Here is a 21,957-nt window from a genome sequence, read left to right as displayed (position 1 = left end):
GGGATATACAGCATCACTATGCACGCGCTTCTCCAAATCTGTTCTTTCTGGGTTGTTCCTCCAAGGACATAATACACATTCATCACAGAGGGCAAGAGACCCCAAATATTATTTCTGGATTTATGTTGGTCACAGACCTTCATTATTTAATTCTGCTAAGTACCAACACCAAATGACAGCTGCTGGGTCAAACTTAACACTGCATCACTTAACAGTACAGAAAGCCATGAAACTATCATCCATATCAAAAGCACTAGCATTTAATACAGCAAGTATTTCACCACTCTGCAATGCTGGTGGAAAACTCCTACTCAGGGATAACACAAATAAGTATACTTGAGTAACTTCATACAGTTAATGTTAGTCTGGGACATGGATAAGCAACTCTGCCTCCTGTTTCAGCTTAAAGCAGCAAGAAAACAATTCTCACATTGGGACAGGTATTTGAGCTGCACACAGAGCAAGTGAGGTTTTTGTAGGAATGAAGAAGGAACACTGTTGGAAAAACAAACAAACAAAAAAACCCCACACAAAACCAGAATTTGCTTAGGTACATAATAAAAGTTACTTGAACTGAATACTGTCCTGTGAAGGGTGAGCAACTTTTTTTTCCGAAAGCAATCTCAGTAAGATTAAGTTTGCATAACAGCATTATTTCATCTGCCAGCATCAAGCTCCCCACAGCACGTTAACAATGCTGCAGTTTCTAGATTTCCATCTAGAAATCTACCAATTCACAGAGCACAAACAAGGATCCTCATGTCCCGCTCAATCAAGTCTCCGAATGCAGTTTGTTGATATAAATTCTCTGGTAAATGAAATCCCAGAATGCTGGAGCAGCCTGAACTGAGAAAGGTTGCCTAGGCAGGAGGAGGGGAAAAAAAAAACACCAACAAAATAGAAAAACCCCAAACCACAGACACACACCCAGTGCTGAGTAATCCGAGAAAATAAATAGGGGGAAAAGTCATGAAGCTTCTCCTGCTAGGAAAATACATTGCCCTGAATGCTGAGAAAAAAAAGTTGAGCTGAGCAGACCATCCAGGAAGAATCCACTGGAGATCTCCATCCCCCAGATCTCTCGTTTCCATTTCTCTAATTTTAGAGAGTATTTATCAGTTAATGTGCTCTCTCCCTCCTTCAACAGGTACAGGGGGATGTTCCTGGAGGAAGAAACTGTTTCTACCTTGATGCTTTCCCTTCAAATCCACCACTGGGGTTCTGTTTTCTGTGTGCCAAGTTAAACATACCAAAGGTGATTTCACAAATCATTTGCGTAGTATACTGCTCACAAACATCAACTGCAAGCAATTAATGCTACATTAGGAACTTTCTCCAGAGGAAATTGCCTCACAAAATGCAGGGGTGGAAGGGATTGGCACCTGGAAGCCACTTGCTTCAGTTCTCTGGAAAGTCCATCTGTGGCTAAGCCATAGTTGTTGCAAAGCAGTATTCAGTGGTTAGACTTTAAATTGTTCAAATGTTTCCTGAAAAAAATATAGAGGAACAGCATTCCATCAAAACTAGTTATACAGTGGGTGTAATAAACTTTACTGGGCCAGATTTCTTGCATCTACAAAGCAGTTCCTAGTCAAAACTAGGTATGCCAGAAGTCACGAGGGGACAGTCCCCAGCAACTGGGACAACTGCCATGCAGGAGGCTAACGTTCAGTTTGCCTACAAGGACCAAGTGCTCAAGTTAGTTCTGCACTTCTGATATTCCACATGATAGACCAACTGGTACTTTGGGTAATTTATTTCTGACCTCTGATAAGGGTCTTTAAAAAAAGCCAACAGCCTAGGAACAGGAACCACTGCAGCCATCACTGCCTTCTCCTGTCCAGCTCTAACCTCGGTGCACCAGCTTAGTAGCCAATTTTTACATCTCCATCCTATCACATTAAAGTGTGGTTCAGTTACTTTGCACAGAATGGACTGGACACAAGATACAGCACTATCCCACTGTGCTTACTTCAACAAGCCTGCTAGGAGTTAACTTCCACATGCAGAAATAAAATGGAATAAACATCAATATTCAGGCTTATTTATATGTCAGGTACCTATATGTTTGCTCACAAGACCACACAATGGAAAAACAAGTTTTAAAAGCTATTTGACAAAGCAATCACAAGTCTTATCACAGCCACAGATTTAGTGCAATAACACATCGGAGCTTACTGCTAGGGTAAGTTGATGAATCAGATGCCTATCTCTGTCTTACTCTTTGATATAAATAACTCATATTTATATAAGCATTCAACACGAAATATGTATGCAAATCAACAGATCAGTGAATAATTTGGTTCCCAAACCAACTCCAGGAGAATTGGTTCTGTTCTGAATCAAACAATGTAATAACAGTCAAAGTCAGGCTGTGCTAACTGAAATCAGAGCACCAGCAACCATGAGCATCAACATCTCACTGAGCAAGACTCCACATTTGCATAGACTCACCCCATGGCCTAGACATATTCATCTTGCACATAACCCAGAAGATCAGTACATTCCAAATATTCAGAATGGACAGGGAAACCAAATACCAACTCAGAAAACATTCCTGTGGTCTCACCACCAGACCTCTCTCAAATTGAGGCTGCCAAGTTTCATATATCTCATGTTACATGAGCCACGAGATTTGACAGCCCTGTCATGCCATCCCACCTCTCTGCTGCATTGCAGAGCTAGCTGAGGTCCAGGAAAGCTGACAGCTCCTCCAGCACAAGGGGAACCACCTCAGCAGCTTAAAACAGCTAGAGAGATGCAACTGATGCAACTGCAGCAGAGCTGCATACTCACTTAAACAGTAACAACTACAAGGACTATAATATCATCAGGATGGGGGGAGAAACCCCGAAACCAGACTCTCCTGACTGCAGGCTGCTACACATTTTCTCCAGAACAAGAATAAACCTCAGCAAGTTCACACACTCCTTTGGAAACCTAGGGATGTCTGAAGAAAAAAAAAAGTTCTAGTCAACATAGGAATAAAAATTAAGATCCCTCCTGAAAAAGAGTGACTGAATAAGAGTCCGCACCCAGAGCAGAACAGCAGAGATGACTTTTAGATTACTGACTAGGAAAACAAAAAAAAAACAAAACAAAACAAAAGAGAAATGAGTAAGAGGTGAATGAGAGTCACAAGACAATTTTCTGTTTAATACTTACCGTATTCAGAAAGAAATAAGATCTTAGTACTGCCATGCTTATTTGGAAAGAGAAATACCAGTCACTAGCTCCTCTTAACAGAAGGTGAGACTTTCAGCTCTCCGTTAAGTGCTTGTGTGGCAACAGTAACTTCCTACACAGAACCAAACACAGCCACTGTACTGATGTAAATATAAATCACCTGCTTTCACCAAATAAAGCCTAATTGGTAAAGCAGAAAGCCAGCTGAAAGTCAGGAAGCCTCAACTGCAAGACACAGGTGAGCACATTTGCTCTTCAAGCACCTGAGTACTTCGCCACAGCCAGCCTCATTTAAGGTAGGGTGACCAGGAACAAGACAAGATGGGCAAGGATCACACAACTGCTCCTTTTTCCCCCCCACAGATGAAAGCCCATTCCTGGGCAGCGACCCTGGGAGTTATGTGACCACTTCAGATCCCATGCTCCCTCAGATCACAGTAGGGGAAATTAAGTTTGTGGTCCCCATTGCTGTCTCCACAGCCTGCACTCATTCACTCCATCTGCTGAGGAAAGGATTAGTTTCAGAGATAATGAAAAGCAGCACATTAGTCAGCTGTGACAACAGTTTCCCCTTTTCAGTCTGAAAAACGTATCTGTGCTCACACACAGACAGGGGTCTAGGTCAGAGCCCACAGCAGTTTCACTGTTCCCGCTTCATTAAATGTTTAAGCAGATTCAGCTTAATGCACTTTTCCAGACCTGCTGGTTGGAGACATTAGCCCACTGTGCTATGGGCTAACCCTGTCTGGGTGTGCAGGACACCTGACACCAGCCACAGTTTCCACACTATTCCTCACATGCACACACTTCCTTGCATGCACTCTTCACCTTTCAATGGCAGTAAGATAAAGACATTTTATCAAGAAAAATTTTAAACTTTTTGGGAAAGCATTGTTAGTAGTCCTACTCTATGGTAACAGAAAACCACAGGTGAAGACAATATAGAAACACAGGCATGAAAGTAAAACTAATTTCTCCCTCCCTCCTCTGCCATTTCAAGGTTAGAATGGGAGACACTGAAAATAGCTATTATTCTTAAGGGTTGTTAGATAACTTAAGAAATGGTAATGTAAATTTAAGATACTACCATCGCACAACAGTCCTTCGAGAGCTATTTCAGGGATTTCTTTAGCAATGATTACTACCCTTACCTAATAGAGACCCATATGCAAGTCTGACTGCTGCATTCTCCTGCATATGTGTTTCAGGAAGAAAGGTAAAAATCAGAGCAGAGCTAAAAGCTAAGGTAAAGCTGTGGCTACCTGCTTGCTTGACCCAAACCCCTTGAATCACCAAGGGAGAACAGTAGCAAGACGGACGCAGCCCAGTTATCCCCTGAACTGCAGCTTTTTAAACAGTCACTAATTTGCTCGTCCCTGCTGTTGAGCTCTATCCTTGAGCACTGAATGCTTGTTTGTAGGTTAGTTAGTCCTGCTGACAAGTTTAGCTCTATGAAGACAGAGCATTCATTACAATTTAATAATGCATTCAAGTCAACAGCTGTTAGTTTAAATACATTTTCTAATATTACATTAATTTCTTATTTTTTCCCATTCTAGGTATAGGTCTTCCCCCCTCCCATAAGGAGAAATACATTACATTTCTTTTACCACCTTTATAAGTTTGATTGATCTTTCCTTCTAATTAAAAATCAAATACTGGTAGCTCCCATTTTAGTATCTTAGCGTAGATGAAGACAGTAACAGATGGAAAAGAAATGCCTTAGCATGCAAAGATCAGTGATCAAAGATCACCTCAAATACTGAGAATACCAAAAAAGCCACTAAGTAGAGGTCTTTTATCATCCCTGACTCTCCATTTTAAGAACTGCAACTTGATTGTTCTTCCCAAACTTTAATAGAAAATGGCATATTATGCTAGTTTTGCCAACACATCAACCAGCCTTCCAGGAAATTATGTGTCAGCAACATATGGAAACTACTTGCAAGGGGTTTTTTTTGGCATTTCTCTCCCAGCCTGACATGTTTTTAGCATTAATTGTGGAAGCCACTAATGCTTCTGTTTTAGCTGTTAAATTTAAAACACCAGGGAACATTAAATCAATGACAGTACACAGTTATCATTTGATAAAAGTCACCAAGCCTCTCCTCATAAAGATTACCAGCTTCTATGTAATTTTTGCAACTAAGAGGTTTACTTTGGACTACATTTAGGCAAACCATTTCAGAAAGTACAAGTAATCTTATTATCCTTTAAGTAGCAAAGAATAAACTGTAAGAGCCACAGATAAGAGCATGCTTCTGTATTTATGTAATAAACAACTTCAAGTAATATATTTGGAAAGTTATTTTGAATACAGTAGCATCTCACACTAGGGCACAGGGGAAAGACAGACACACCACAAGCTACTTGGCATAGTCAAAGCACAAGCCTTTTAAAAGAGATGAGTTGAAGCTGAGTTAGACTAGTCATCAAAAGCTCTCCTCGGTGGCATACATCAGAGCACAAGCAATCAGTAAGATTAAGAGGGAAAGAGAAACAACACAAAACAAAAACACAGAAGCCAGACTATATACAGTCCTCTCACGAGATTTCAACTTTTAAAGATCAGTTCAGTCACGCAGCAATAAAAGGCTCAGGCTGAAGAATTTCCCTTAGACTCTTTGCCAGCACTGCATCAAAAGCTCTCTGTGCGCTAGCAACACGTCCTAAGAGCAGGTTTGACAAGGACTTCACAGATCTGACATGATATTTGCGAAGAGGTATTTTCTTTAACACTTCAGACCTTACAGTGAGGGACAAGACCTCTGTTCAACAAAGTATCTAACTGGTTTGCCAGGCCAAGTCTGGAGCAAGAGGAGGATGGACTCGTCCAACTCCCCCTTCTGTAACTGTGGGACTCCTAAAACTGAAAAAACACAAACTGCTATTTCCATAAAGCTGTGGGCTACCGCAACTCAAATATAGAGCCAGGCTACAAACTGACTGCACAGCAGTTACTGTGCCCCGGAGATTTTGCACAGTGCCACCCGTGCTGTCTGCACAGGGCTTCAGGAGCTAGATGTTCAGAGCTCACAGCAAACTGGCCCCGGGGTGGCAAAACACTGTCACTGTGCTCCGAGTCACAGAGAAACACACAGCCCCCTCCTCACCTCGCAGCACTCCCCCCCCGCATCACAAATTACAACAAACAGCCACCCTAGAAGACAACTTCATATTAAAATCTCTGCAGAGCACCTTGGACAAATTTAATCTTAGCCTACCTTCAGACACCCCGAGGAAAGCACATTTTTTTAGAAAAGTCATATTGCAACATGTCAAATAATTATTCCCTTTTGCCCTACAGGACTAACAGTTCTCCTTCACCTTTTTAAAGTGACATAAACCACAGTCACTTACTCCTGTATGCTACAGGCAAGGAAAGATGAATATGGCGCTTCCAAAATGCTGAACTAGACTTTACTCAGTTAATTTAAACACAGAAGTGTTTAAACCCTAGAAGTGTATAATTTGCTGTTACACCTACTTACTGTTGCCTTCTCAATTAATTCAGCTTTGCAGGAAAGGTAAAAGGCAGGGGTGGGAGTCAGAAGGAAAGCTAGGATACACTAGCTATGTAAAACAGTGTTAGGGTTGTATTTCTTTCCTCAGGGTATAAAAGAATTGCAATAAATATAAACAAATACATTTTTTAAAAGGCTATTTAAATGCGAAATTATGACAGCTATTTTGAACTCCACTGTAACATATTCATCATTCAAATTAAGACATTTGAGTGGCATGTGCTCACTGACTCTTTTAAACAGACAAAATACTGGCTTTGGGTACACAAACTTAGAGTTGAGGAGTTAAATGTTACAGAGTAATTTCTCTTTCTGAACAAGAAAGAGAACTTTCTCTCCATTCATTTCATTTATGCAGTACAATGACTGGGTTTGCAAACTGTAAGGAATGAAACCAACTTGACGTCTCTTAAAAGGTCACAAAACTAATGACTTTAAAAAAAAACAACCAATCTCTAGTACTTCTGAAAAAAAGAAATTAAGAATCTAAGGTACAAAATGCATAATATGCATCCTGTTGGTGATACATAAGTATTGTAAGAAATGATGCAGTTAGATTGTAAGTGAGGATTGATAATGCACCATCTTTAAAAGAAGGCATAGAATATCAACTAACTTTTTCCTACAGGGAAATACACAAGACATCCTTTAGCAACAGATGCTAAATGAATAAAATGCTTGCACTCAGGACAGAAAACAACACTTTAAGCTATCCCATGTTCCTAGATGACAACCTCTACCAACGAGCTTTGTACCATTAAAGTGCTTCAAAAGTGTCAAACAAACTGATTTGGCAAATTCAAGTCTCTTTCTCTCCTTGAAAGAACCTTGTAAAAGTTATCTGGATGGCAATAGGCTTCAAACTCCACCTAACACACTGCATACTACAGATCCACTGAGCTGCTAGTGGAAGATGACAATACTGGAAGAGCCAAGACTTTGGTACTACACAGCTTGTCACTGAGATCCCATCTCAATGCCCCAAATATTGGCTTCGAGTTCAGTGTGTTTACTCATCAGAAAAATACACTGCAGCAGAACGTAACAAAAAAGCAGAAAGCTGATCACCTGCAGAACAGGAATAGCTGTCTGCAGGCTACAATCATCCTCAAAGAAAAAAAAAAATAGAAAAAAAAAAAAAAAAAACACCCACAGCAAAATCAGAAAGAACTAAAGCACTAAGTATATATCCATTGACTAGAAAGATACTCAGTTCTAAAAAGCTCCCCCTTAGCACCACAGGCATTCTCCATTCAGAGTTTCACTGGGTGGTAAGTCCTGCTGCCGCTCAGCTGGTGCACAGGACAGAGAGCACGCTATGTTAAACACAGCAATCTAACAACCATGTGCTGCCACCACGCCCAATATAAAAACATCACCAGCTGCAGCTTGCACATCCAGGCCATCCCTCCTCTGCCGCGCCAAGCCTGCCACCACTTCACCATTACCTGACCTTCCTGGGTCATTACTTGAAGTTGTTACAGCTTGGTTGTGACCTTAAGGATTTCTGAAAATCTGTTCTTTAAAGTCATTCAACGGTGAGCTGATGTTTCTGATTTATTACTCCCCACTTTGCTCATGACAATCTCCCTCATGGAGATTAACATGCTTTAACTCTATTTAAATATAGCCCAAACACCTCCCCTCAAAAAAGTGATCACCAACCACCCTCCTTCCTTCTCCTCTCCCCTTCAGAAAAACACAGACCCAAATTTATCTTCTGTTTGACCCATCCATTCATACTGCATCAACTGATCAAACCTGTGTGCTTTCTTGGACAGGTTTCTCAAATTGTCTGCCTACCACTTCAAAAGCTATAGTCTTTTCCCTTGACTAAGGACACTAAGGAGCACTGCTGAGCAAGCCGACTACACACAGCAGCAGCACCAGGCAGAGATGACCAGAAGCTTCTGAGAGTGGAGCTGACAGTGTGAATAGATTGTTTTCCTTCATCCAACTTAACGTGCCAGTAGGTTAGAAAAGAGCGTTTTTCTTCAGAAGAAGGATTTTAAAGTTTTATCTTAAAGGGAAGGTGTAGTAAAGCTCCTACTAAAAGTTTTCTAGCCGAGGTATTTACTTGTCTTAATTCTTGGATAAAACACAGAATATCATTTTATTATCCACCTGTAAAGCACTCAAAAGTAAATTGATTTCATTAGCTTGATCTCCCCTTTTCCTCTGAACCACACCACCAGTAGATGACATGAAGAGGCCAGTCAGCCAAAAGCATGTCTGTCTTCCCTACCTAGGATGGCAAGTGAACAGCTATTTAAGTAGAAATTTACTTCATTTATAATGAAATCCCCCAATACATTATCATAAAATTTTGTCTCCAAAAATATGACATGTTGATATGTATGACAGAAATTATTGTCGTTCATACTAGTTCTAGAGTTGTAGCACTCATGCTGCTAACAGGAGGATGCTTTTTGGCACTGCGCACATTTCATAACCATTTATTTCAGCACCACCCCTTTAGGTCACATAAATCACATGATAGTACGTGAGGTATTAATTCTGTGCTGGCCATTTGCACTATCATTCTTTTCTTTAGGATACGCAAACATGAGCTCAAGAAATGAACGCTAACACTGGCGCAGAGTACTTCTGTGCTGAAATACAAACACTACACAACTCAGCATTAAGCAAAACACTAGTTTGTCTGGGAAGTTGTTGCAACCTCAAATATTTCTTTCATAGGCTTGAAGTTATGGGATTTATAACTATTTTCATTAAGAGTTCTTAAGTGTAAGGTTTCATATCTACATGTTAAAAAATTCACACACTTGTTTAACTTCAACATGGGATTTCTGCAATAAAGCAAAATGAAGAAAGAAAATTGTCTCCCTCTGCCCAGTCAGGCTTATCTCAGCATGCCTTGTATGCTGCTTCATTCCCTCAACTACAGAGTTGAGCTCCAGTCACCAACGCAGCATGGCTGTGGCCTGGCCACTAACAGAAAATACTTGGGATACTTGGCAGATAACCTGGGTTTGCATCATCTGGCAGAAGAGGTGGGACACGCTCCCAAGAGGGATGCTTTTAACAGAGTTCTTAGTAAACTTAAGGTCAGAATAAAACCAGATTAGAGATGTAGTCCCAGGGTCAAAACTCCCACCTCTCTTCCAGACACAGGCAACAGTCCTCTGGATTAAGGTAAAGAGCAGTAGACATCTGAACAACGCCAGTGCAATTGCTCTTGGCTTTCTTCTTTAATTTTTTCCATTTCAAGTCATAAGTAACAAGACTCCCAAATTACGTTTGAGCTTTATGTTCATCAAACCTTCGCTTAACCCTTGCATTCCAACCCAAAGAGAACTAAAACCAAAAAGTTACCTGAATTTAACAAATTACCCAGTTTTCAAAAAGTTTCAAATTCCTTCATGAAGATCGGCATCTTTTAGAATTAATTTTACCGGAGTCTAAACTAGCTTGTTTATACTGGACTTTGACCCACAGATGAGTGCTCCTATTTAACCTAAAAAGTTCTGTGCAAAATTCTGATACTACTGGCAAAAAAATCCCTTCCTCTCAGCTAAATATGACAATTGGGTCCATAGTCATCCTTTAGGATACCTCGTTCAGGATTAGCCTTAAATTATAATCTTTGAAGTTACCAGATAACTACACTACTGAGTAATTTTTGGCTGTTTTTTTTTTTGGCCACCCAGGGAACTGTTTGAGTCTCCCCGTTAAGCACATGCTGTTCTACTCAAATGGCAACATGCCAAATCCATTTAAATATTTAAACATTAACCTCAAAGTCACTGGTTTGTAGAAAGGCAGCCATTAGTCCAGAAATTAAATTTGTTCTCCAGGCAGTACTGCTCAGCACACAAAGGCCATTTTGCCACTTTCTGAAAGTGATTTCTAGAAGAGTGGAAGAGCACGGAAAAGTTACTGGAGTACTCATAATTGCTTCAACAACAGACTTCTTTTTGCAAGTATGCACAGACGCACATTATGTGACATTTTCCCCTTCTGGCACTAGAGATACATCTTCTGTGTTTAAAAATGCTACTATTTTGCAGTATGAAAGTCAAAGAGCTTCAAAGATTCCACTGGCAACTTTTCCTTTGGTTATTCTACATCAAAACCCAGCTACCAAACAGCAGTAACCAGTATTCTACATTGACAGCTAGAAGTCAAAAGAAGGCAAACTTTAAAAATTTCTCTGTGACAATTTAAAAAACAAAGTGCAAGGGCTTAAAAGAAAAAACAAAAACAAAAAAAAAAAAAAAACAACAAACCACCAAAAAACAAAAACCACAACACTGAGCTCATATCTACATTTACAGAACAAATATTAGACAACTAAAAGCTGACTGAACAAGCACAGGGTTGCTACACTTACTCTTCTTAACAGGTTGTATGATTACCCAGTTCTTCAATGTTATTTTGAGGCAGAAAAGAAGTTCAATTTGCCATTAAAGATTCCTCTGAAATTATGCTTCTCAAACAAAACCAGAAAACAAACCACACACACTGAAAGACTATCAACATTTAAAAGATTCAAGGATCTGCACCTTTGTGCAACATTAAAATCGTTCACTCACAACTAAGTGGGATGAACATGAACATTGCATTTTTAAATTAATAGTGGGGGGTGGGGGGTGGAGAAGGGAGAAGATCAGCCACTGAAGTTCAGGGAAGGAGCCAGCACGCTACTTTTGCAACTGTTTTGTAAATGACCTTCTGCTACCTGGAGACTGAGAAACTTACTTCTCTGCAGCATCTGGCTATATTTACATTTGACAAGCATAAAACTAGTTTTACATGAAGCCATTGGTTAGCAAAACAGAACAGCCATCAAGAACATACCGCAACTTTTTTTTTTTCCCCCATAGAAACCCTTTTCCCCACAATTTCTTAAGGAACAAAGTTCTAGGCTGCCCCTCTACAGGAAGCTGGCATTCACTGTGTGTTTATAAATAAATAAGCAGTTTGTAATAGTAGCTTTACTCTGACAACAATCAGATACAAACAAGCTCTAAATATAATTTATGTAGATACTATGGAATGACATCTACAGTACCAGACTTATCAATGGCATGCATCTGTTACAGATTAGATAACAGAAAGATTGATCTCAAAGTCCCTCACCCAGCTTCCACATAGTTTTCAATAAGAAAGCTAAACAACTGGAAGTATCTGAAAGCCTATGATGGCGTGACCTTGTAGAAGACAAAAACTTTCCCACTTACTTTGCACTGAAGATAGCCCATTGCAGGGGGGTAACCCCCACCACACAGACTTACTGTATTTACATGACAACTTACCTACAGGGTACCCCACACAATAGTAAAAGCTGGAAGCATGCCCACATGCCAAGCTACACCACTGAAATGGCAAGCATTCTGCTAAAAGGGCTGCTCTAGCCACTTTAGTTCATTACCTTCACTCTTCAGTTTTGGGTACGTTTCAGTCACACCTCTCAAGGCTTCACATCGCTTATTTGTCTAAAAAGTGCATTTTTACAAGTGTATGTTTGTGACTACAAACCACTATAGATTAAGGCTTACACACCATCACAACAATGCAGTGACCTGTAGGATGTCAACAGTTCAGCTTACAGGAGACACTGCTATAAAGATAGTTGCTCACAGAGGAAAAGAATTACAATACTGATCACCACTAGGCTAGAATAGGTGGAAAAAGCCATACACTGAAAAAAAAACAGACAACCCCAACAAATACGGCCTAGTGCTTGAAACACGCAGCCAACACACTACAAGGCAAGATGGGAAGCTATTAGTCCAATGCAACAACAAAAAAAGCACATGCAATATTTTTCTTGCTCAAGTAATGGCTAAAGCTGCAATACCTCTTTCAGTAGAGACAGCTTCTAGCAAGACTTCAGAAGGTCTAATGATACAGCCTCCTCATCTAGGAAACTGAAGACAGCTGCTATTCAATTAGCACTCTGCAATTAAGCTATTAAATGAACCACAAGCTGAAGCTGGCTGAAATTTGGAACCAGATTTACTAACATCTGAAGTGTTGAGATGCAGCTCTATTAGAGCAGAGAAGCACAAATAAATACTAGTTACACTCAATACAACCATTATGAAACTTATGAGAAATTTGTGACACAAAAGACTTGCTTTATGGTATTTGACTTTGAAGCCCATTTGCTGAGCAGCATGACATTTTATTACATGAAATCCACAGCAGACAAACCCAAATAAGTTCAGGCAAGGAAAGAAAGGTAATGATGAGTCCTAACCACATACAGAAACTGCTCAGGTATCTCGATCTGTGTCTTTGTGTAATAATGCAGAAGCAAACTTTTACCACGAGCAGCATACATAATGAAGTGGATGACCAAAAACCATGATAATCTCCTGAGAAAACTGTCAAGCTCACAAGGTTTGTACTACTTGGTATTAGAACATCGAGGAGCTACAAAGGATTAAGAAACCTTAGGTGAAGCAGTGCTCTGCACTTCAAGTGAGTTTCAGAAGAAGTTATTCATTAGATGAGTTGGTGCAGAGCAAGAATATTTATTCTGTCACTACAGATGCAAGCATGCTAAAATAAGCAAGCTTCCTAACTACTTGGCAAGCCTGTGCCATCCTTCTAGGCAGATACTGAGAGTGCAAACACCTAAAGGCATCCAGCTGCCCAAGGCCACCAACCCATACTGACTGCAGAACCAGCCACTATTATCTCCTGGCATCAAGGCTCTGGCTGATTATATTATTGTAGTAGTAGACAACACCCAGACAGTTCAGTTTCATAATACTCCGCTGTAACAATTCCTGAACAGGTCCAAGGAACTGTTTAGAAGCATGAAACAAAGCAGAAGAAACACAGACACACTAACAGTGGGCATCTGTAGCATGAGACACTTTTATACTGAAACACAAGTAAGGACACAACCAGATCAAAATATCTGTGAGGAATTCCTTTCATTTAGGGAAAGCTTCCAAAGGAAGAACTCCAGCAATCCACCTGTACATACAAACTTGACAAAAATCTGATTACCTGCAACTAAGCATCAAATAAGATGACCCTCACTGCATCCAGAAAAAGTGCATGGTAAGTATTCTGTGAGGGAAAAGTACTTCTCAGAGACAATGCTGGCAACAAATTCATTGAGTCACATGTTACATGATAACACACGCTGCTCTATGGACTTTGAATCATAGCAGCAGCTTTTCTTCCAGTACTTTCACGTTGTTGATGGCAGCTGCTCATAACAGAGACCTGAAAAGGATGAGATTTCACAGGCAGTAAAAACAATCTGTGCTCCACACTGCTTAAAAGCTAAAAGAATTAAGTGCCATAAGTCTGGCTTGTATCACTAAATAAGGAGCAAATCAAATATACAAAATAGCATTCTCTTTAGTGGAAATCTGCAGTAGAGTATAGCTCCTGCAAACCCATACCTCAAGTACAACTGAGGTGATATGGGCACCATGTAGGCTGCCCAGTTACAAATATCTGGTGGAGAACATACCTGAAACCGGGAGTTGTCCAGATAGTACTAGAATCAAGAAACACCAAATTTCTACAGACATCTCCTAGATATCTACAATGCAATAAAACAGCCGAGTCAGCTTTAAGGGTGTCTTGCAGAGGCGAAACTGGCAGACAAGCCATGCAATTAGGTAGCATTGCAACAGTGGAATATTGCCATCAATAAGCTTCCCAAGATTAGATAATAGTCAAACATGGAGCAATGGTTTTAAGATCCATCACTACTGATGGGAGGAAAGCAATAACCACTGCACAAATCAGATGAGAGTGTGCTGCAACAGACAGAGCCTGCTTACGGTGCCAAGAACCGCTAGGCCAGTACATCCAGAAGTGGCCTGCATCAAACAGCCATAAACAAGTAGTATCAAAGGCGAGGTTTACACTGTCATGCAACACTGTTGAGATGGACTCAGTGGAGACAGCATCAGTGGGAAACTCTTCACATGCTTTGACAGCATCTACAAAGAATCCACAGGACTGTCAAGAGCTTCAGCTGTGAGTCAGAAATAATCATGTACACACAGGACTGAATGACTGATGTCCAAGAGGTGGAAAGGAGCAGTTGAATACAAACATTCCTTTGCCTCTTTTTCTCCTCCTCAAAGCAATAACCAGGGGGGGGAAAAAAAAAAAAAAAAAAAAAACAACTCAACATGAGGCATACAGTAATGCAGTAATGGTTTGAACACCAACACATTTGCAAAACTGAAAAGCTGCCAAGCCTCTTGGAGGTAATCACAAAGTCCACATTCAACAATGGACAAAGCACCACCCAGTTTCAACCAGCATCTACAAAAAAAAAAAAAAAAAACCAAAACCAAAAAACAACCACAGGATAGGGACACCTGTAGCAAATTGCAATATGCCTTACACCAAGAACACATGGCTTTAAAGACAGCAGGGGAGACTTTCTCAAGCATGCTAAAAGCAGTTGTCCAATCTCTACAAAGATTTTCTAACAAGTCAGATCAGATCCGTGTGCTAAATAACAGTATGAGAGGTACCAAGTGCTAATTTCTTAGACCAGCTGGCCAAGCTCACTATTTCAGTCCAATGCTGTATGCAATTCATACTCGCAGGATCAAAGATAGAAGATCATTAACAAGAGTTTGCTTTTACATTCCAAAGTGGAAACCCTAATACTACATACATCTTGCTGCAAGAATTAGTTGTTCAAACAACCTGTCCTTTCACCCTAGTGGGTCTGGGGTTTATTTGAGCTTCAGTGTGTTTAATGGTCACCAACATGAGTCCACTTTCAAACAAATATGGGCCAACAAATCAGATGGAACAGTTAATTTTTGGTCATACTTAATTACTCCAGTTTCTGGGAAAATTATGAACTGATTTAACTGATAGAAGAGGACTCACACAGAAGCGGTGTTTTCTGAAAACCATGACTTTTGGGTTTACTAATCCCAAAAAGCCCTATTCAAGTATGAACAGAACCAGTGCAAATCAGTGGAAGGTTTATCTAGTGTTTAAATAAAGCTTAGTAATGAAGATGTCAGGAAAGTTCATGCTTTGTGACACAGGTAAAACTCCATCAAAAGAGGAGTTTAATCTCCAAGTGACATCACTGCACATAATATTATACCCCAAACAGCACTGCCTGTGGAACAGAGGAGTATTATAAGTCTTAAAATTTGGCTTGAAAGTTATTCTTCAATTTTTCTCAGAAGAACATCATAGAAATTCAAGAACAGGACAGCATCCCGATGCTGTTAAAGCAAGTTTTATGTTGATTCATAATTTAAATAGTGAGTTAATGTTTCAATGTTTATATAAATAATCCTAACGCTGGGATGCATACTGCATATTGGTTTTGTTTATGGATCAACATCTCCCAAACAGTATACCTACCCCATTTACTTTCAAGTGTTCATGGTGAAGGAGTTTGCCATAAGCTGTCTTTTTAATTGAGCAACTTAAAGGTCAAGACAGACACAAGAAAACTACCGGTATGGAATACTGCAGCTACAGACAAGTGACACTACATAACACAGAATTCCAGACACCAAAACTAATAAAATCGGGAGAAGAAAAAAACAACAATGAACAAGCAAAACAAACAAAAAAGAAACCAAAGTGAAAAGCTTGTCCAATTTTGACAATTTCTAATCAAACAATCCTTTACGGTTCCCTAAAACTTCACACCTAGTTTACAAGTATCAACCAGCTGTGTATGTAGCTTTTGCTCCACAGACTGGAAGCCATACTGCCACCTAGCACAGGTAACCAGAACTCCAGAAACTTTAGATGAAGCTTGCACAGACTACCAAGTTTAGACATTGTATATATGCCACTTTTCTGCAGGACAATTATTTATCAAGCTATTCATACTTATATCCACAAAGCAGTCTTCCAATTTCTCACCATTTACCCACACAGCACTAAAAGAAGTCAGGTTTCCTGCTGATTTCTCCCAGAAAACTTGGAGCTTTCTTCACCCAAGCTAAAGTCAATTCTAAGGACATCTGACACTTCACAGCTTCAACTGGAAGAAAGGACAGGCAGGCGCTCAAGGGAACATATCAGAATTTCTCACAGCAGCAGCCAGCACCCAAAGAACTGCACAGCACCTACAGGCAGAACTGTGATCTTCTTGCAACTCAGAGCTGCAATAAAAAGGTAGGGCCCTGCACAGCGACAGGGTGAAACATCTAATCAGTGCCATTTTAGATGCAAGGGGCACCAACAGCTTATTTTAGATCAATTTCCTTGAAGGTATCTTTGCGTTTCATCTGAAAGAGTGCAGTACCAAAACTCAAAGCTGGGTACAAGTACCAACTGACTTCTGTGACATCCCTTGCCTACAACCCTGTAAATGGTTCATCAGCCATCCCACCTGAACTTAGTTCTTTGAGCAAAGTTATTTGCTAGAATATCCAAAACAGGTCACGTAACGTCCATCCACAGAGATCTCCAAGACTCAGTCAGACCCTACCATGGCTGACCTGATCTAGCATGGGCAGTAGTCCTACTTTGGTCTGGGGGCTGGAAAAAGTGACCTCCAAAGGTACCTCTCAGTCAATTTGTAATTCTGTAAATTAAAGCATTTTTTAAAGAAATGCAAACTTGGGGCAAGTATTCTGCAATCACTTCCTGGCTTCCCTTTTAAAGTCACATCACTGGTATTTCAAGTATCTCTAGCAATCACAGTAAATAAAATATTTCACTGCCACTAAAACATCTGAATCAGATATTAAGAGTAAGCACCTCAAACATTGTCCAAGAACTGGTGACTCTTGTAGACCAGGCATTAACAGGTTGTATGCTACGCAAAAGTCAGTGGCAGCAGCATCTCCTATTTATACCTCCAGTTTAAAAGTGGCCTCACATCCTGGTCTTGGAATACTACAACTATCTTACCTTTAGCTTTCTCAAGTAAAAGTAATCACATTTGACTCACTAGCAGCATAGAAGTAAAGCACCAAGTAAAATAAAAAAAGATAGATCATGTTTATTGTGAGAATGGGCGCACAAACCATAGGTGATGGACATGTTTGTAGCCTCTGTTGTTTCACAACAGTTTATTTACCAGCCCATACTCTTTACCAGCACACTATCAGGCTGACCGTTGTCATACACAGCCTTAGTTCCCAATGACGGTGCAGCAATAACCTCCTATTTTATAAATTCTTCAGACAAGATTATTCAGTTTGCTGCAGTTCAAAACTAGAGACATGACCAGTCAGCATCTCTCTCCAGTAGCCTCAGCTACAACTCCAACAGGAGATGAACGGAGGCAAAACAGAAGCCTATAATACTTCCAGCACCAAATAAATTCATCCAGGAGCACAATCACTGTCATTCCAGAGCACAATGACTAGAAGCATTTCTTTTTTGTCCAGTTGCATAGATTTACAGCTGATCTCACAAAGGAAAAAGGAGCACCGTTTCACCCGTCACCCCACCCAGACCTCACAGGTGTTTAGTTTGATGGCACCAGCTCAAGTCCAGGACAAGCTATATGGACCTCACACATTGCCAGAAGATCAGGGGGAAAACAGAGTTACTTAACGTAAACATATTCTTCATAGTAATGAGAATTCCTTCTTCAGTAGCCCTGGTTTTGCTCAAAAAAGGCCTGTCCACCTTCTTCACGGACATGTATGGGGCAAACACATCAGGGAAAATGGTTCTAGAAGCAAGGTTTTTTTGTTTCTTCCTGTTACAGACAGTATACGGAGTATACAGTAAAAGCTATTAGAGATACTAGGAATACCAGCCATTAGAAAAAAGTGCTACACCACATACATTCAGATGTACCTCAAGAACTCTGCTGTACAGCTGGTGACTGTCACCCTGATCAGAGGGGTCTGCAGTTGGCACCAGTTCGTCGAAACTCAATGTGAGTTACAACATCTCTACTCCCAGTGCTTTGAGTGCACTAGTTTCATTTCCCTCCAGTATTCCCATATTGCATAGTAACATGTATCCACATTTATATTAAATGCAAAAAATGAGCTAGTGTCCATTTTTTAACAGATATTTAAGATTGCAAAAAGAAAAATAACTGTGAAATGTCTAAGTATTTGAAGACTGCTTAGAGCACAATGGCAACTGAGCATTTAGATTTCCATACACTGGATGAGCTAAGATAAATTTTATGATAAAGTCAAACAAAATGACAGACATAGGGCAACCATCTAAAAAGAAATGACAAGAGAGATTGGAGAGCTGATACAAGTGGGCAATGCAAATATTGCATCACAGTCATCCACTAACAACAGCTTTGGTTCTTCCTGACACAAAAACTAAACAGAATACTAACTGAAGCAGTTTGAGGTAAGTAACTTAAGTGGAAAAGTTTTAGAATCATTAAGGATTAATACGATTCATCCAAGAGAAGGAAAAGTCAATGAAATAAAACTGAAATTAATGTAAGTGCTAGGAATGGGAAAAAAAGAGGAAGGTCATACTTTTCAGCGGAAAGTTAAGTTCTGACATAACATTATGGTACTGGAAAAAGCCCCCGAATGTAGAAAACTAAGACTTATAATTAATATTATTTTGTCACTTAGACAAAGAAAATTATCAAATAGCACTCATCTTTTTTCAAGTAATAAGGTATACCTATGCATAGCCAATGTACTCAGTGGAATAATCTCCATAACAGAGAAAATAAAACAGAAAACAACTCTTCCCATGCCTTTACCAGTCTAAAAACATAGACTGATACATGAATTAGGAAAAGGAAAAAAACTCCACAGTGCAAGTACTCCCTCAAAAAGAACCATGCTACTATCATTCTCACTTTTATGTTTGCTTAAATGACACTCTACACAGCCAATTACACTTCACAAACACTGAAGAAGCACTAACTCTTGTTTCCCTTTCCAAAAGAAATCAAGCAAAGCAGAATAAAGAGCATTAACCTTGTCCAGCTTTAACTCCAAACTACTCTATAGACTGATTATGCCACAAACTCACCAGGTAATCCTCTCAATTAATGAGATAAAGGCACCTTTAAAAGGGCTTATTTACCCAATTAAACAGCACATCAGGATATACTATGAAATTGAATGAAGAGAACAAAATGACCTGAACAGAGATAGGGACTTTGGGGCGGGCGGGCAGGCAGTCACTTCAGCAGCTTCTGCTGGATCACACCACACGTGGCACTTTCGCTCACACACGTATCTCTCAACATCAAGCATTCATAATACAGCAGTGGCATACTTCAGCATCTTATATGAGTATGTAACATACATGCAATGTATACATTTATACCTGTATGAAATGCATATATATGTATAAAAACATGTGTATGTTTTTATTTTTATATATGTATAAAATCAGTCCCACACTATCAGTTGACTAATCTGCATCCTGCGGTTCCTATTACAAGTCTAAGTAATTATTTTGCTAGATTGTTGAGATCATTAGCTACTTGACATGTTAGATCTCAGCTCAATGCTAAGTCCTACAAGTTTTTTTTTAAAAAAAAAAAAAAGGCAAAAGCCTCCTTAATAGTTGACACTTTTCATAACAATCCACCTCTGTGCAAGAATCTTGGTTCTTCCTAAAGAAACAACGGCTTCATTCATACATGATTGCAGACAATCATGTATCAAAGTTTGAAACCACAAAATGGAAGAGTTAGAAACAGGAGTCCCAAACGCCTTTATAATGTCATTACTCTGTCAAATCCTGACTTTGTCAAGGCCTTTACATTGCATTTTTGCAGACTTAGTCTTACAGCTGAAATCAATACCTGAGAAGTGACTAAGTAAAACACATGAGAACCAGGAACAGTTATGCATCCAACAGTAAGGCTTGCTATCTACTGAATCTGAATTGCTCAAAAAGATACTATAAACCACATTTTAAGGTGACAGCTACTACAAGTTTAACATTTGATCAAATATTTTCAAGTTATGGAATCTTTACACAAAGAATCATGCTTACCCCTGAATGGAAAATTATGCTAGGTAAAGTTTTAGCATCAGTTATCAGATTATTGTCACTATTTTAGCCACTGTTCTGAAGCACACTGATCTCAGCCAGAAATCAGAACTCTGCAATAGTTTAAAAGTGACTGTATGGTATTTAAATACAGCCTTGTTACCACATGTACAATTACACTCCATAAAAACAGAGCTCAAAAAGCAACCTATTGCTCACCCACGATAATTAGCTTTAGGAGAACTAAATTAGCCCCAGTGGCTGGTATGGAGTCACGCGAGCCAGCCGCTACAACACATTGCTGTAGTTCCACAGGAACATAGTGCATGTCACGAGAAATAAACAATTTTCAATACCTGTCCTATTTAGTAATCCAGACAGCAAACTCCATCATACTGGTCACCACCATCCGCTCTAACAATCTCAGTGATATAAATCAAGGAGGTTAAAGCTTTTCTGCTCCCAAGAAAGTAAGTTTCATTATATGAAAAGCTCACCTCTCCTCACTTTAGAGGAAGAAGTATTAACGTGTATTGAGTTCATTTAAAAAAATGAGAAGGAATAAAACCATTAGCCATGAATACATCTATTCAATAGTGTAGGTATCACCTGATTTGTTAGACTTAGTATTAAAACTATTTTACATTACAGCTATTTCTAGACTGTTACCAATGTCACGATGTACAGAAAATGTCCAAGAGCAATTTATTTTACCCACCTAAGTGGAAGTCATTGTATCTGCCACAGTGTGATACTTCCCTTCTTTTAGATGACCCCCCAGTGTGGGGTTTAACCAGCTGTACTGTCCATTACATCACTGGCATGAAACACACAGACAAAAAACCCCACCAATGCACAGCCTTAGTTCTGGTGGTAGCTCATCAGAGCTGCGTCTGAAGCAAGAACCTACGTATCTCTGAAGAGAAGGGGATGCTCGGTTCTCTGCTTTGATCATAAAATAGAGAAACACAGGGGGTCGGGGGGCCGCTTGGATTGTTTTGAGGGGGGTGTTTGCTGGGGCTTTTTCTGTTTTATTTTAAACATCCGCACTTTCACCTTGGCCTTGGAACAATAGTATCAAGTTCAAGCTCAATGTCCTTTTCAAACACTGGCTCTCCTCCCCGTGCCAACCTTGCGTGGTATAAATAGCAGCAAGCGGAGGAGCGAGCATTAGAGATACTCTTAAAACAGAGCTCGTGCTCTTACCGCAGGACCAAAGCGGTCCGGGTGCATGAGAACAAGCTCTATCAGATTTTAAATATTTCAAACACCAAATCAGCATTCAACTAGCTAAAAAGCTATGCTAGCAGTATACACTTACCATACCTTTAAATACGTATTAAAAAAACCAACC

General features: G+C 39.8%; 1 protein-coding gene across 3 annotated transcripts in view; it reads right to left on the bottom strand.

Moving 5' to 3' along the window:
* MTUS1 (microtubule associated scaffold protein 1) overlaps positions 1-21,957 on the bottom strand; it is a 126,228-nt gene that overhangs the window by 103,452 nt on the left and 819 nt on the right. The window lies entirely within an intron of this gene.

Source organism: Tyto alba, unplaced genomic scaffold, assembly GCF_018691265.1.
Source record: "Tyto alba isolate M040663 unplaced genomic scaffold, T.alba_DEE_v4.0 Super-Scaffold_6, whole genome shotgun sequence".
Lineage (NCBI taxonomy): Eukaryota > Metazoa > Chordata > Aves > Strigiformes > Tytonidae > Tyto > Tyto alba.
Note: the sequence above shows the minus strand (reverse complement) of the source record. Positions and strands in the feature narration are given on the sequence as shown.